This window comes from Gastrolobium bilobum, unplaced genomic scaffold, assembly GCF_033153095.1.
Source record: "Gastrolobium bilobum isolate Gb01-03AN ecotype WA unplaced genomic scaffold, APGP_CSIRO_Gbil_v1 utg81051, whole genome shotgun sequence".
Lineage (NCBI taxonomy): Eukaryota > Viridiplantae > Streptophyta > Magnoliopsida > Fabales > Fabaceae > Gastrolobium > Gastrolobium bilobum.
Window position 1 is genome coordinate 1 of NW_026898721.1, and position 14,626 is coordinate 14,626.

Below are 14,626 nucleotides of genomic sequence, written 5' to 3' on the forward strand. Positions count from 1 at the left end.
ATTACTATTTAAATTTTTAAGGGATATAAAATACAAGAAAAAAAACTATTTAAGTAGAAAATCTAAAAATAATATATTTAAAAAATAATATGTGGCGCTTTTTAAGGAAGAAAATATGAAGAGATTTAACTACTATAAAAATAAAATAAAATCTAATCTAATATATAAAATGAGTTCATCCTCAATAACACATCTTCCCATTTGAAGAACTTAATATTTCGACTAACAATGTTACCAAATATATATATATATATATATATATATTTCGACTATCATAAATTCCATTCGTTAAACACTAGTCCTCTACACGTTTGATTGATTCAATCGAAACCCATTTAAATTTTGTCTGTTGCCATAATTTAGTAAATTATTTCATTTGATTTAATTTAGTAAATTACTTAATATTTCATTAATTCGTATTAAATCATTTACCTAAAGAATGCTTAATTTCTTATTATGAAAATCTTATTCCATTATTATTTTATTGTTTTACAATGCACATAATGCTTCAAATTTCCCTTTTTTCTTGTCCCCTCAATCTCATTTTTTCTCACTCCTCTATTTATCAAAGTTTGTGCAAGTATGACCTCCAATGCTATCGATTATGTTTAAAACTTTGAAAACCAAATGGAGAGGAATAAAGCCGTCGTGCATTCTTGGCTATCAAATTGAATCACTTAAAAAGAGAAAATCAATGTTAGCTATTCAGAGAAATGGGGATATTGTACAACATATTTTTCAGTGGTCATGTCAGCGATATCAAGAAGAATATGTGACTTCTGAATTGTTGACATGACTATTGAAACATGATGTTTTAAAATGTCTCCGTTCCTTCGAAGTTTTTCTTCAATTGATTCAAATCATTGGATGTATTTTTTAACTGATTCAATTTTATTTCCAAGGATCCAATCATAGCTTTTGTTGCCTCTTTATGTTGTTTTTTAAGTTTGAGGCTGATTCTATAGTTTTGGAGTTCATGTAAGCACAAACATTGATCAATAGAGAAGAAGAGAGTGAGTGATGAAATGTCAATGGATACAGTGTCGAAGAGTGACGGAGCCAATGTTGAGAAACCAAGATGAGACAATTAGATCGGAGGGAGGAGGGTCGTAAGTGGGAAGAACGAGTGTTCATGGAGATCTTGTGGACTTGGAGTTGGAAGTTGTGTTGGGAGTGTTTAGGGTGTAATGGTAGCTTTGATTCCCTCAGTGGCGGCAACCCAAGATCCATAGAGCATGGCGGCGACGGCGATGGCGAACATCCGATTTTTGTTAAGATACTTTTTCGAGACAAATAAGTCTACTATTATCTATCCAGTTTTGAATTAAGACTTGGATTTATTTGCAATATAGATGTAAACCTTAATTATTCCAAGTGATAAAATTCCTCACACATACAATGTCCTCCCGCATTTAGTGGGTAATATGTAATTTCATCCCCTTTCTTTTTGTTCGTTATATAAATATTTTGCTTCATTTTGTTTCTTCAAATATTATAGGTCGATTATATGGTGTCGGAACATAAAACATTATTCAAAACATGAAAAAAATATTAAGATAAATGTCATAGAACATAGTGTTTGTGAGTTTAAATTTTTAATGTTTTGGAAATAGTTTTAATGTTTGATTTCGAAATTAAGAATTAACAATGCCAAACTTATTTAAACTCAATTCTCAAATAAAGTTAGAATGTGCTTTGCTTGGTTTTTATTTCAACGAGATTACTCTTTCCTTGCTACTAGTGGTGTAAAGACAATTGTTATTTAGTGCACCAAAAGTGAAGACATTTAAAGGTAATTAGGCATATTTATGTTGATAGTATATTTGAGTTATAATTTGTTCTTGAGATTGATATGAAAATTGTAATTCATTCATATAATAAAATATGGATTGTTAGCATAATGGTTCAATAACAAAAAGGGAAATAAAAGCTATCTCAAGCAATATATACATCACTTGAGTCCCACAGAGAAACTTGTAGGAATTTAGGGTTCAAGAAGTATATTCTATGTACAAAGAATGAAAAATAGGAACAATTCATCAAACTTTGGAATATTAAATGTTGTAAAGTAAAGTGCATTGAATATTAAATATTTTTGATTTTTTAAAATAGGAGCAGAGATTAGAGAAATATGTCAAACACTATTTTAGAGACAAAAAGTCTAATAAGAGAAGGTTGGTTGGAAATCATGTTCCCTCCACTGATGCTATAACATCTTTGTATTTCATCACATCCAACATTGATCTATTAATCCAATTTTCAATATTTTAAGTCCAGATTCATATGTATCTTATTATGATCATTTAGAATCCTACCTTACACATTCCTATGCAAGTTCTGATTCTAGAAATCCTTGGTTCAAAGTTCCAAAACCTTAAAGTGAGTGTGTGTTGCAACTCATTCTTGAACATGATGGCAAATAAATGCAAGAGCGTAAATCAACCACAAAATTTTCAATTCCAAATCAAAAAATGATGTTTTCCAGCAAAAATATCTTAAAATGTGAATACACAATGTCAATTGTAAGTATCACATTTAAAACAAAATTTGGACAAATAAATCAAATTGCAACAATTCTAGAAACAAAGATCTATAACATAGCTTTGGTACTTGTCTTCTCCAACCACAAAAGTGCTTAGCTTATGGTAAGAAGCATGTTTAAGTCTAGAACAAAAACAAAAATAGAATTTCAAAACATTTCTAAAGAGGAATGAGGAAGAGCATTTCAAAAAAAAATTCATATATATCCATTTTCTCTCTTTAGGGTTAACCACCTTCTTCAAAATATCTTCTATTTATAGATATGAAAACAACCCAATAACCCTTGCTCTTCTTTCTCCATCCAAGGGCTGAAAATACTCTTTCCTTTTCATGTTAATCCAATAGGTTTCCTTACTCCAGCTCAAATCAGCTTCAAACGTGTGAGAATGGGCGACTTCTTCCTTGTATGTGTGAGCTTCAAATGTTTTTAACTTGTTGAAGGTATGGATCCTGTGACATTTAAGGGTATGTGGGTATTTTCACATCTTTTCACCTTTTTCCCTTTTTTGAGTGAGTAAATGGGTTATTTATTTTTCTCTCTCTCATTGTAATGATACAATCTTTCAAGATGGAATTTTCTTTTTTTTCTTCTTTTTGATTTCCTTAAGTGCTCTTGTTTAGTGCTAATGAGTTTCCAATTTATTATGTGTTAAGGATCAATATGAGCATGAAATAGATTTAAAAGTAATTAAAAGTTATGAGAATTATAATTAAATTGTTATTTTATTTTCAATAATATTCTCATAAGATTTCTTATATTTTGCAGTAAATTTCAGCTCTATAAAGAGATAAATTGGAGAGATCAAGTAGGGTTGCTTTGGATTTTTGAATCATTCAAGATCTTATCAAATCTTCGTTTGAATATTTTTAAGGAAGTTTCCATTAAATAAAAAAAGGAAAGATTTGAGAGATTGGATCAAAGATATGATAGGAGATTCTAGTGAAGATTCCATTGAAGATATTATGGAAAATTAAAAGATATGATTTCATCCCCCTAAAAAGGCATCTCTTGAAAACACAAAGACAAAATTTGGCAGAGGCAACAATATTCAGAGGAGGAGACTCACGCTGGAGATTAGGATTCCGGAGAACTTGAAGATTGAAGACCATTGATCTTTCTTTTTCATTTTTTTTCTTTTCTTTCTTTGTTATGAATTCTTTTTACTATTTTAATTTTTTAGAGTCAAATATGTCTTGCTAATTTCTTTTTGTAGTTGGGATCACAGACCCATTGTGAATCCTTTTTATTTTTTAAATTGTTTTATAATTAATTTAATTAATTTAATTTTATTCTTCCTGTGTTAATTTTTCCACATCCTTTATAGAATTGATCACTCTATTTTGGGGTTTTGAGGGTAAGAGCTCACAATAGGAATATTGGGGTTTTATTCATGACAAAGGTAGAAAAACAATTTGTCTATTGTAACAGCCCGTTGTACACTGGTATTGTTAACATTAATTATGATATTAAGCGCAGTTACAATCACAGCAATTCATTTATAAAAATGCGAGTAAACTTTTTCTGTTTATTACGCGAGCATTTAAAACAATAAAAAGCGTAATAAATAAAAGCTGTGACCGTAACTATAAACTCTTCGCAGAATAATTATTTAAACTACTTATATAACATACATTACTTCCCTCAAGTCACTAAGGGGTTCCCATAAACCCACTTAGCGAAAATCTTACTTTTACGTTTTCTACATATCCGAACATGGTTCGGTTTTTAATTTTCTGCGGACAAACCCCATATAAAAAGTCTCCCATCTTTAAGTATGTTATTCTAGACTCAATTATCTTTCTAGGAAGCTATCACTCGAGTCATAAAGTTCTCGTTTGCTCCGGATATCGCCGTTTGAAGTTGGACGAGCAAATCTGCCAGCCAACCACAAAACAGCTCCAAACATCCTTCACTCAATCAATTACTTCAGAAAATCCACTCAACCAATTCCTCTCAAATTTGTATACAACAAACTAGACTCCTCAAGATTCAATTTTATATATCATACACCTAATTTGACCAAGAAACGAAGCGGGAATAAATTTCCCAATTTTGGTCCAGAACTGCCCAATGTGCAGTATCCCACTGAACAGTCTGTGTTCTCTGCCCCCTATAGGCCGATTCTCAACCCATAATTTCCTCAAATTTTACCAAGAGATAAGGGACATCTCAAGATTTAAAATGGAATATGGAACGTCCCTATCGGACTTCTGTGGAGGGAGATATGCTCTCCCAAAGTTCGCCTAAAATCTGCCAATTTCTAGAAAATTCGCCACAGTTTCCTTTGTTTTTCCAATAATCCCCAAGTTTGCACAAGTGATCTATGACCTCAAAATATACCTAATAATCATTGGATGACACACACAAGGACCAACAATGTCTTGGGATTCTTACAACCCATCATATTTTATATTAATTTACTCAATTCATATCATATCGCTTACTTTGTTAACACTTATCATGTTTCAATCATCAAGGTCCATTTGCATGCATTTTCTAAACATACATATAAGCATAATCCTAAAATAGGCCTATGGCCCTTTCATCATATTACATATGCTTCATGGTTACATCAACTCATGTACAAATTACAAGGCTTCCAATGACATATTACAATTACAAACCTTAACCTTCAAATAATACATAATAAATACTCCAAAATAAACATGATAGAGAAACCTCAAAATGACATAATCCAAATGTAACTAGACTTAGGCAAAATGACATGAACAAATATGACAATAAATCTCCTCCTAGATATATATGCAATGTTCATGCCCTAAGTCTAGCCTAAGCCTAGAGTGCCACCCATGTCTATTAGGTACATTTGAGGCTAGTTATGCACTTATACAAAAGTGGGATTTAATGGAAAAACAAAAGAAACTCTGACAAAATTTCTAGAAATTGGCATAATTTGTGTGAAATTTGGAAGAGCATATCTCCCTACAAAAAATTCCAATAGGAACGTGCCATGCGCCATTGTAAAGCTTGAGATGTCAACTGTCTTGTGTCAAAATTTGAATTCAATAGGAGTTGTACGCCGCCTTGTAGAAGCCAGAGAGCACGGACTGCTCAGAACGCCCCTGCACATGGGGCTGTCTCTGGCAGTTTTTGGAAAATTTATTCCCGCTTCGTTTATTTGTTAAATTAGGTGTATGATATGTCAAATTGAAGCTTGAGGTGTCTAGTTTACATTATACAAATTTTAGAGTAACTGGTGGAGTGAACTTTCCATAATAGTTGAGAGAGTGAGGGCTATTTTGACCCTATTTGAGGTTGGCTGGCAGATTTGCTTGTCCAACTTCAAACGGTGATATCCGGAGCAAACGAGAACTTTATGAATCGTGTGATAGCTCTTTAGAAAGATAATTAAGTCTAGAATAATATAATCAAAGATGAGAGGTTCGCAGCATGCGGTTTATCCGCAGTAATTAAAATACCGAACCATGTTTGGATAGGTAGAAAACGAAAAAGTGAGATTTAAGCTAAGTGGGTTTATGTGAACCCCTTAGTGACTTGAGAGGAGTGTTATATGATATCTAGGAAGTTTATATTATTATTCCACAAAGAGTTATCAGTTACGGTCACAACTTTTATTTATTACGCTTTTATTGTTTTAAATACTCGCGTAATAAAAAGGAAAAAGTTTACTCGCATTTTTATAAATGAATTGTTGTGATTGTAACTGCGTCTAATATCATAATCAATGTTATCAATACCAGTACGTAACGAGCTGTTACAATATCCGGGTATTGACCCTGCGATATTCGGATATTGATATACAGATATGTCGCCGAGGAATATCAGGATATTCTGGGAAACATCATGTTTTGAGCTATTTTACACAAACATAAGCATGGGTTGGGTTTTTGGACCTTTAAATGATTGTTATGAACCTCTGGAATAATTTAATTAAGTCAGAACTCATAATATTGAAGGCTTATGGCTTTGAGAGAAGCCTACTGTCATTAAATGAAAAAGGAAACGTAGTCCTAATGCAATAAGCTTCTAGACTATGAATATTAATTATATTTCTGGTATAAACAGACCTTGATTCTACTGTTTGGTGATCTGTGAGCTGCTATTTAGGTCTTGAGCTTGATCATACTTCTTGACAGGTAAGTTCTGTCTTCTCAAGGTTAATCCTCATTTGTTCCACCATACTCCAAGAGGGGGATGGTAGTTTTATGCGGTATATGTGCTTATCTGTTATTTGAGATGATGAAATGATGCACTCTTATATATGTATGTTATGTGGTGTATTACATACAAGATGGTAATCCCTGAGTGTAGTGTGGAGCTACACAAGATTGTAATCCCTGAGTGTGGGTATAAGGTAGATGCCTTATGCTTCTTATGCGTGTAACAGACGTGCGTAAACCATGCGTTCTCTGGCCAGTAGACTTGTTAGTACACATGCATGATATATATATGTTGTTGCATCACGTGATTATGCTATTATTGTTCAACTGTTATATTTGAACTGTTATACCAAAGTGAGCTTGGGGCGGAGGAATCCCTATGAGAACCATTGCTTACTGAGATTTCTGTTTAGAGATCTCACCCCATGTGGGGCACATTTTCAGGTACAGATGTCCATGCGATGGATGCTTCCCGAGGGAAGAAGCCGGAGTAAATTTTATTTGAGATGCATGTTTTATTTAGATTATTATGGATATGATTATTGTACCGCGACATGAATATGTTACCTGAGATATGACTACTATGACATTATGTTTTTACCAGACTATGTATGTTTTATTTGCTTATGAGCATAGGGATTGTCCATGCCTTTGATTTATTTGTTATTGTTGAACATGTATGTTTTGTATACGCCATAAGATATGGATGTTGGTCATGACTACGCGATGTAGCTTCATGACTTAGTATTTATTTATGATATTGAGGCATTTTCAGGATTTTATTCGTGGTTTTTAATTACATAAGGATATAAATGGATTTCATATTGCTATGTTAATAAGGGAAAATGTGATCTGGCATGTCTAATAACTGATTTTATTTTAGCTTCCGTATTTAATTGAGCTGCGCTTAATACCATAATATGATAACAAATCCGGATGTATACGAAGTGTTACATTAGTCATTGTGTCCATTGTTAACCTATGTGAGACTACACACCTCACACTTGAACTATAAACAATTAGATCTAGTACTACTTTAACCAGGTAATAATTTGATTTTTATATTGATATATAAGTTATAATTCATACATATCATATAATCTAAGACTTTTTCGCCTTTTGGATAATTCTCGAGTCTTACTTTGTAATGGGGATCATACTTGATTATAATTGGATTCATGGGTTCCAGTGTGTAATCCCTTGATTAATTACATGACGAAACACTTATCAGAGGATGTGAGGGAATGTACAATGTCCTCTTGCACTACGCACGACCAATGGCTCCTGGAACTGGTTGTCCTTCCAACATCTGTTCCTGATCTCAATCATGGAGAAAATATACAATATGTTCTATCTAGGGGTGTTAACAGGCCGAGCCGAGCCGAGCTTTGATCTTAAAAGGTTAAGTCTGTGTTTAAATGTGTCGACCTTATCAAGCTTGCTACCTGTTATAAATATAATTATCAGCTTGTGGCCTGCCTTATTTGAAAAAAATAAAAGCCTAATTTAGCCTGTTAGCCTGTTAAAAAAAATAAGTCAATAAAAATTTATCCAAACAGAATATACAATCAACAACACTAGTAATTCCATAAATATTCATAAATTCAATGTATATCCAAACAGCATAATATAGAACAAAATCATTCAAAAAGTCTGTTTAACTAATAAAATAGGGGTGCAATGGATTGAGAGGAGAGATGACTATTACAAATAGTATAAAAAATATAAATAAAAATAAAAAATTAATATACTAGGTCAGCCTGAGAGGCTCCAAGGCCGAACTTTTGAATTATAGCCTGATGCCTTTTTACTAAACGAGCTTTTATAAAAGTCCATGTCTGGTTCCAACAACCAATATTAAGCATGTAAGCTTAGGCCTTCACGAACCGAGCAAAAGGCCCTTGAAAGGCCCCTGGCTCGTTTATCACCCCTAGTTCTATCAATCCAACGCAAGCCGCATAGATAGAGTGATATATGACATACGCCAAAACCCCCATAATTTGAAATTATATTATTTCATTCTGTATGTACCAATCTATGTTGTTTTTAGTGGTCTGCATCTATTTTGTTCATTGAAATTTTTCTGGCGGGCCTGATTTTTTAAAAAACCCGAACTTGACTAAGGCTTCAACTTAGCAAAAATCAAACCCGGCCCAAACCCCAATTAAGCTAGGTTTTTTTTAAAAATATTTCAAGTTTAACTGTTTCTGATTCTCTTTTTCGGTTTCGTGTTAGGATCTCTGATTGCATTCATGTGCTTATTATGGAAGAGATAGTTGGATCTTCAACTATAAAGTGATTGTGTACGATCTGTTCACCGCGTTGTTAGTTCTGTAAGGATTTTGTTAAATTATAATTTTGTGTGGTGGTTGTTGACAGCGTGTTATTTCCTGCAGCACAATCAAAAGGACATATTACAATTGCTTTTGTTCGAGTTTTGAAGTACTATTCTGAAGGAGTTCTTGAGGTATTTTTTATTTTTAGTTTTGAGTAATGTGTTTGTGGATTTGTGGCATAACAACAACATGTGCGACATGGAATTTGAGGAAAAGAATGTTCTATCGGTACTCGTAGCACTGCACACAATTTGCATCTTCAACTGTGGATGGTGTTTTTTTTTAATTACTCTAATGGAAAATTAAATATTTGATATCTTGTAATGCGCACAATCTTACTCTTAGTTTAAAACTCTGTTTCCCATTGCTTTATGATTTTGAATCATAATTTGGATGTCTAGGCCTGATTTAATTAGTCTTTCAAGAAGACATAGATTATAATGTTTGAAAATGCTTCCTCGCCTATTTGTATGACCGAACTATTAGTTTCATGTTGGTTAGAGGTAGAGCTTCATTGTATAATTAAGCAGAGATAAGGTTTTGTCTCTCTGATTAATTAACCTCTTCAATACAGATTTATTATCTGGAAAGGACTAGTTATTACAGCTACGCCTACCATCCCCCCTCCTCTCTCTATCTCTCAGCTGAGTGGTGAGATCTGAATCCTAACAACAGATAATGGTAGTGAAGTACACGCGCTTCTATAGTAGTAAAATCATAGGCTGACCAACCCTATGTCCGGTGTCAATTTTTTTAATAGGAGAAGGTTGGACCAAGTGTACCAACCATTCTAATTTAATTTTTCTTTTTTTTTTTTCTTTTTCATATAATACCATTTTCAAATATAATACAGACTATGTATCCAAAATATCCAAAAAGGAAAGAGAACCAATGGGAGCAAAGAACTGTACCTGTAAATTATAACAGTAAAAAAGAATTACTTTTAGTTTTACGGTAACACTTTTTTTCCTTTTATATTAGGAAATTAGTTTAGGTATTAATATTAAAATAATAAAAAGATATAAATGAGAAAGTTGGAGCTTGGAAATGAAAGTAGTAGAAAGGGGTGACAAGATGTGCAAAGGGCGTAGACATTTTCATTTTTAGTTCGTAATTAGATATAATATGTTATGTTTTTTTATGGCATGATGTGTTAACTAAATAAAATATGACGATACTGTTGGATTTTTTAGATTGACTATATATAGCTTGTTATTTGTTGATTAGTTGCTTTACTGTAAAATTATATATTGTGTTTACTGTAAAACATAACACTTTAATATGTTATGTTCTTTCTTCATTCTCTGATCAGTTTTCTTTTGCTTCTCGAACTGCTGTCAATCGGGTTGCCTCTGTGAACTCCTGCTAGTGAGTATACTGATCTCTTTTTTTTTTTTTTGATTCATTTTAATGTTCCTATTTTCATTGATTAATGATTCTGCATTCTGCTTCATCTTGATTCTTGTTTCTTTATCATTTCCAACCAGAACTGGCCTCACCACTCACATTTCCTTGTTTTTCATTTTAACTTGTTATCATCACCACTCACATTCCAATGGTGATTGAGGAAATGATTTGTTCATACATATTTTTCTTGACAGTACTACCAGTGCTGTGACTGTCCGAAGCACTATTCGAAAGCTGAGAGAGCAGACTGAAAGCTGAGAGCAATTTACAATATTCATTTTATTTTCAAATTCTATGCATAAATTTTGTTGCTTATTTAAAATTGTCACATTATTTTTGAATAGTTTGATGGAGAATAGAACTTTAGAAGGGTTTTGTTAAGTATTTTAGTAATATTACTTCATATATTCGAATGCTACCATTACGTTTTTGAAGTCTTGCTTCATCTGATGGGGAATGAGTCAGTTTCTGTTTATGTTTCTGCTTCTCGTTATATTATTACCTTATGTTGCTTTTTTTTTTCTGCATATACAAGGAAGTTATATCTATTGATTTTTTTTCTTCACATGGCTCCACTATGTTATGTTATTTAAAAAAGTATTAACCAAGTGCAAACATAAATATAAACTATGATTGGTGTGCTATAGTGTTGCTTTTGGATAACTAGTATTTAACAATTGTTTTCAAGGAAATGTTAAGAGATCAAACAAATAAATAATAAATTGGCTAACAAATTAAGTGATGGGCCCAATTCCAAAATTATGATATACACACTTTTCAAATTTGGATAACTAGTATTTAGTGGAGATTTAAATATGCCAAAATAATAAATAAATCGTAGCAGTGTATGCTCTCTAGAAAATGATGATTTTTGTGGAGGTTACTAAATCCCAATAAATAATACAACATTTGTGGGAGTCTTAAACCTCCAGAAAGTGCAATATTTGTGGGGGTCTCGAACTTCCAGAAAATACTTCAACAAATTGTGGCGCTGCACAAAAAACTCCCACAAACTATGTTGTGGCGAAGGCAGAACTGGGGGTTTGGGTGAATGACACAAATGTCTTTTGTGGGGGGTCAAAGACCTCCACAATATGAAAATATGACCTCCACAAAATGCCTGAATTTTTGTAGTGTTCAACTAGTCTCTTATAAGCTATACATAAATTGAAGAAGAAAAATAAAAAGACACGTAACCTAAAAAGACACAATAAACTAGTAAACCTAGATAACTCCATCAATAAATGATCTTCTCATAACTTTAGTGTACCCACATGTCCATTACACCACTTAAAGGTTAGTAATTGTTCAACTTCCTCAAATAAACTAAAAGAAAATGAAAGGAATATTCAAGATTTCCTCCCTTAAATAGATGTTCTTCAAACATTCGGCTTATTTAAATTCTTGTAGCATTCTCCACTGAACGTATGGCAAGTAATGCCCTAAGCTTCTTAAATGCATTATATTTGAGAGGTTCGATAAACTAATCAGGAACTTGATCTTCACTTCTGCAAAAAAACAAGATCAATTAAATCATCCTTTGTAATCTCCCTTAAGAAATGACACTTCATTTCTATTTGCTTTCTCTTTCTATGTAGAGTTGGATTCTTTAACAATTTAACTGCAGAATTATTGTCACAATAAATTGAAGTTGCTCCTTGTTGTTTGAATTGAAGTTCTTCAATAATCTTCCTCAACCAAATAGCTTGATATCAGGTCTTGTTGCAGTCAAATACTAATGGCTTCCCACAATTTTCTTGTGGAGTGTATTGTCAATTTTTCTTCCTTAAGATCTTTCATAAGCTTCAATATAAACTCAGTTTGTGTACTCATAGATTTACAATTTTTCAATTGAAACCTGTCTAAATTTTTTTGGATATATTTCTTTTGTGAAATTAAAATTCTTGCTGTAGATTGAAACATCTAAATACCCAAAAAGTAATACATCATCCCAAGATCAAATATATCAAATTTATCCATCATAGACTTCTTAATTTTCAAACCTAGCACTATCATTTCCAGTAAAAATCAGATGAGCCACATACAAGCAAACAATAAACAACTTTCCTTCCTCACCTCTTTTTAATAGAAAGTGTATGTTTATATGGAATTTTTTTAAAACCTTCCTTCAAAATATAAGCTTTAATACAACCGTAGCAAGAACGTGGAGCTTGTTTTAGACCATATAATACCTTTTCTAATATATAAACTTTGCTTTCACTATAAGGTTTCACATAACCAAAAGCTTGGTAAATGAATAAATGTTCTTGAAGATCAGCAGGTAAAAATGTCAATTTTACATCCAATTGGAATATAAGCCAAGAATTATGAGCTAACAAAGTAATAACCGATCTAATTGTAGCATATTAGGCAACTAGAGCAAAAACACATTTATAATCCACACCAAACTATTTCTTAAAGCATATAGCTACTAAGAGTGCCATGTACTTGTCAACTTTACCATTCTTTTTCAATTTTGTCTTGTACACTCATTTGACACCAATTGTCTTTTCCCCTCTAGGAATATTAATTAACTGTCATGTATTATTTCTTTCAATTGTAGCAATTTCCTCATTCATTACCTTTCTCTATTTTTCTTCTTTCGCAAGCACTTCAAGATTAGTACGACAACAATTAGCAAAAAGAGCAAAATGCAGAAGTGCGTCCTTGGATTGGTGAATATCAGTTACCTCATAATCAGCCATCCAAGGTCTCCTTTCAACACATTGAGGCATATCCTCTTGTGCAATAGTTGGAATTTGTTGTTCATTCTCCTAAAGTTGCTATTTTTTATCTTGGTCTTCATCAAAATCAGTAAGAATTTGTCCAATAGCTTCATTTCTCTACTTCCAAAACTCCTATTCATCAAAGATGACAACACAATCGATAATGATTCCCTTAATGTTAGGATTATATAATTTATAGGCTTCTAATTTACCACTAACACCAAGAAAAATGCATTTTTCTCCCTTGTTGTCTACCTTTATCCTTTTTTGGTCTGGAATATTGGCATAGGAAACACACCCAAATTTTTTGAAGTGCTCTATGTTGATCTTTGACCGCTCCATGCTTTCTCCGGTGTCATGTTTTCAACAAGTGTGATACTTGTAAGAACCCGCACCGTTAAATTGGAATTTTAGTAAATTCATAATAATAATCAAATATAAATTTAGGAAATTATTCCATAATTAAAATAGGATAATTAGAGAGAAACTATATTTATTTAAATTAAATCATTTTTCGGAGGAAAACTGTAAGTGCTATGCATTTCGCAGTAAAAATGTGTACCTGAAATAACCCAAAATGTAAAAGTAAATTAATGGAGATTACTTGAAAATATATTAAGTCAGTAAAACAAAGTTTGAAAGAACTAATACTGGGTAGATTAAGTGAGCGGTCTAAAATGACTAAAACCCCTAAATTCCCTCCCATTCTTCACCAAGTCTACGTAGAACACTCATTCTAAACCTAGAGAGCACTTCTCTTCTTCTCCAAGCAAGCATGAGCTTTCTTCCACGAAAACCATCAATGACACTATCTTTCCTCTCCTTTACCCATTTTGATCACTCTATATACCTAAAAGCAAGCACCTTGGTGAGGTAAAATCTCTTCTTGGAGTGTCATAGCTTCTGTTTTATGAGAATTGAGGGTTCCCATTCTTTGTTGTGTGGTTTGAAGCTAATTTCACACACATTGAAGCACCAAGGAGCCATCTTTGTGGAAAAAGGACTAAACTTTGGAAGCTAAATGTAACACCTCGTGTTAACCCGGTTTGTTAACATGTCATCGTATTAAGCCACACTTAATTTAAAAATGCGAAAAAACTATTTACTTTCAATTATGACGTCATTATCATTACCAAGTTGAATTATTTAATTCATTTCCAAAACATTTCCTGTATGTAATTGCAAGAGACAGCTAACCGAAATACCTCATATATAAAATGTGTATCTACTCACGGATCTACAACACGTAGTCCGGAGAATATCCTGATAGTTTATACAAAGCCAGTCAAAGTAAACAAGCATAAGCAGTGTGGCATGGACAATCCCCATGCTCACCAAATAAGGCAACAACAGTCCCAAATCAAATAACATGACAGTAAAGATAAAGCAATGTCAGCATCCAACAAAATCATCATAATAGCATGCAATCAGCTAAGCTCCGACCTCTTGCCGCTAGAAGTCTCAACCCCCACA

At 32.7% G+C, this 14,626-nt stretch overlaps 1 long non-coding RNA gene across 1 annotated transcript; it reads left to right on the forward strand.

Annotated features, from left to right (window-relative positions):
- Positions 1 to 8,914: 8,914 nt before the first annotated feature.
- Positions 8,915 to 10,794, forward strand: LOC133283587 (uncharacterized). The gene is made up of 4 exons (XR_009747812.1): positions 8,915 to 8,987; positions 9,081 to 9,151; positions 10,333 to 10,388; positions 10,622 to 10,794. It is a non-coding gene; the product is annotated as an uncharacterized LOC133283587 (long non-coding RNA).
- The last annotated feature ends 3,832 nt before the right edge of the window (positions 10,795 to 14,626 follow it).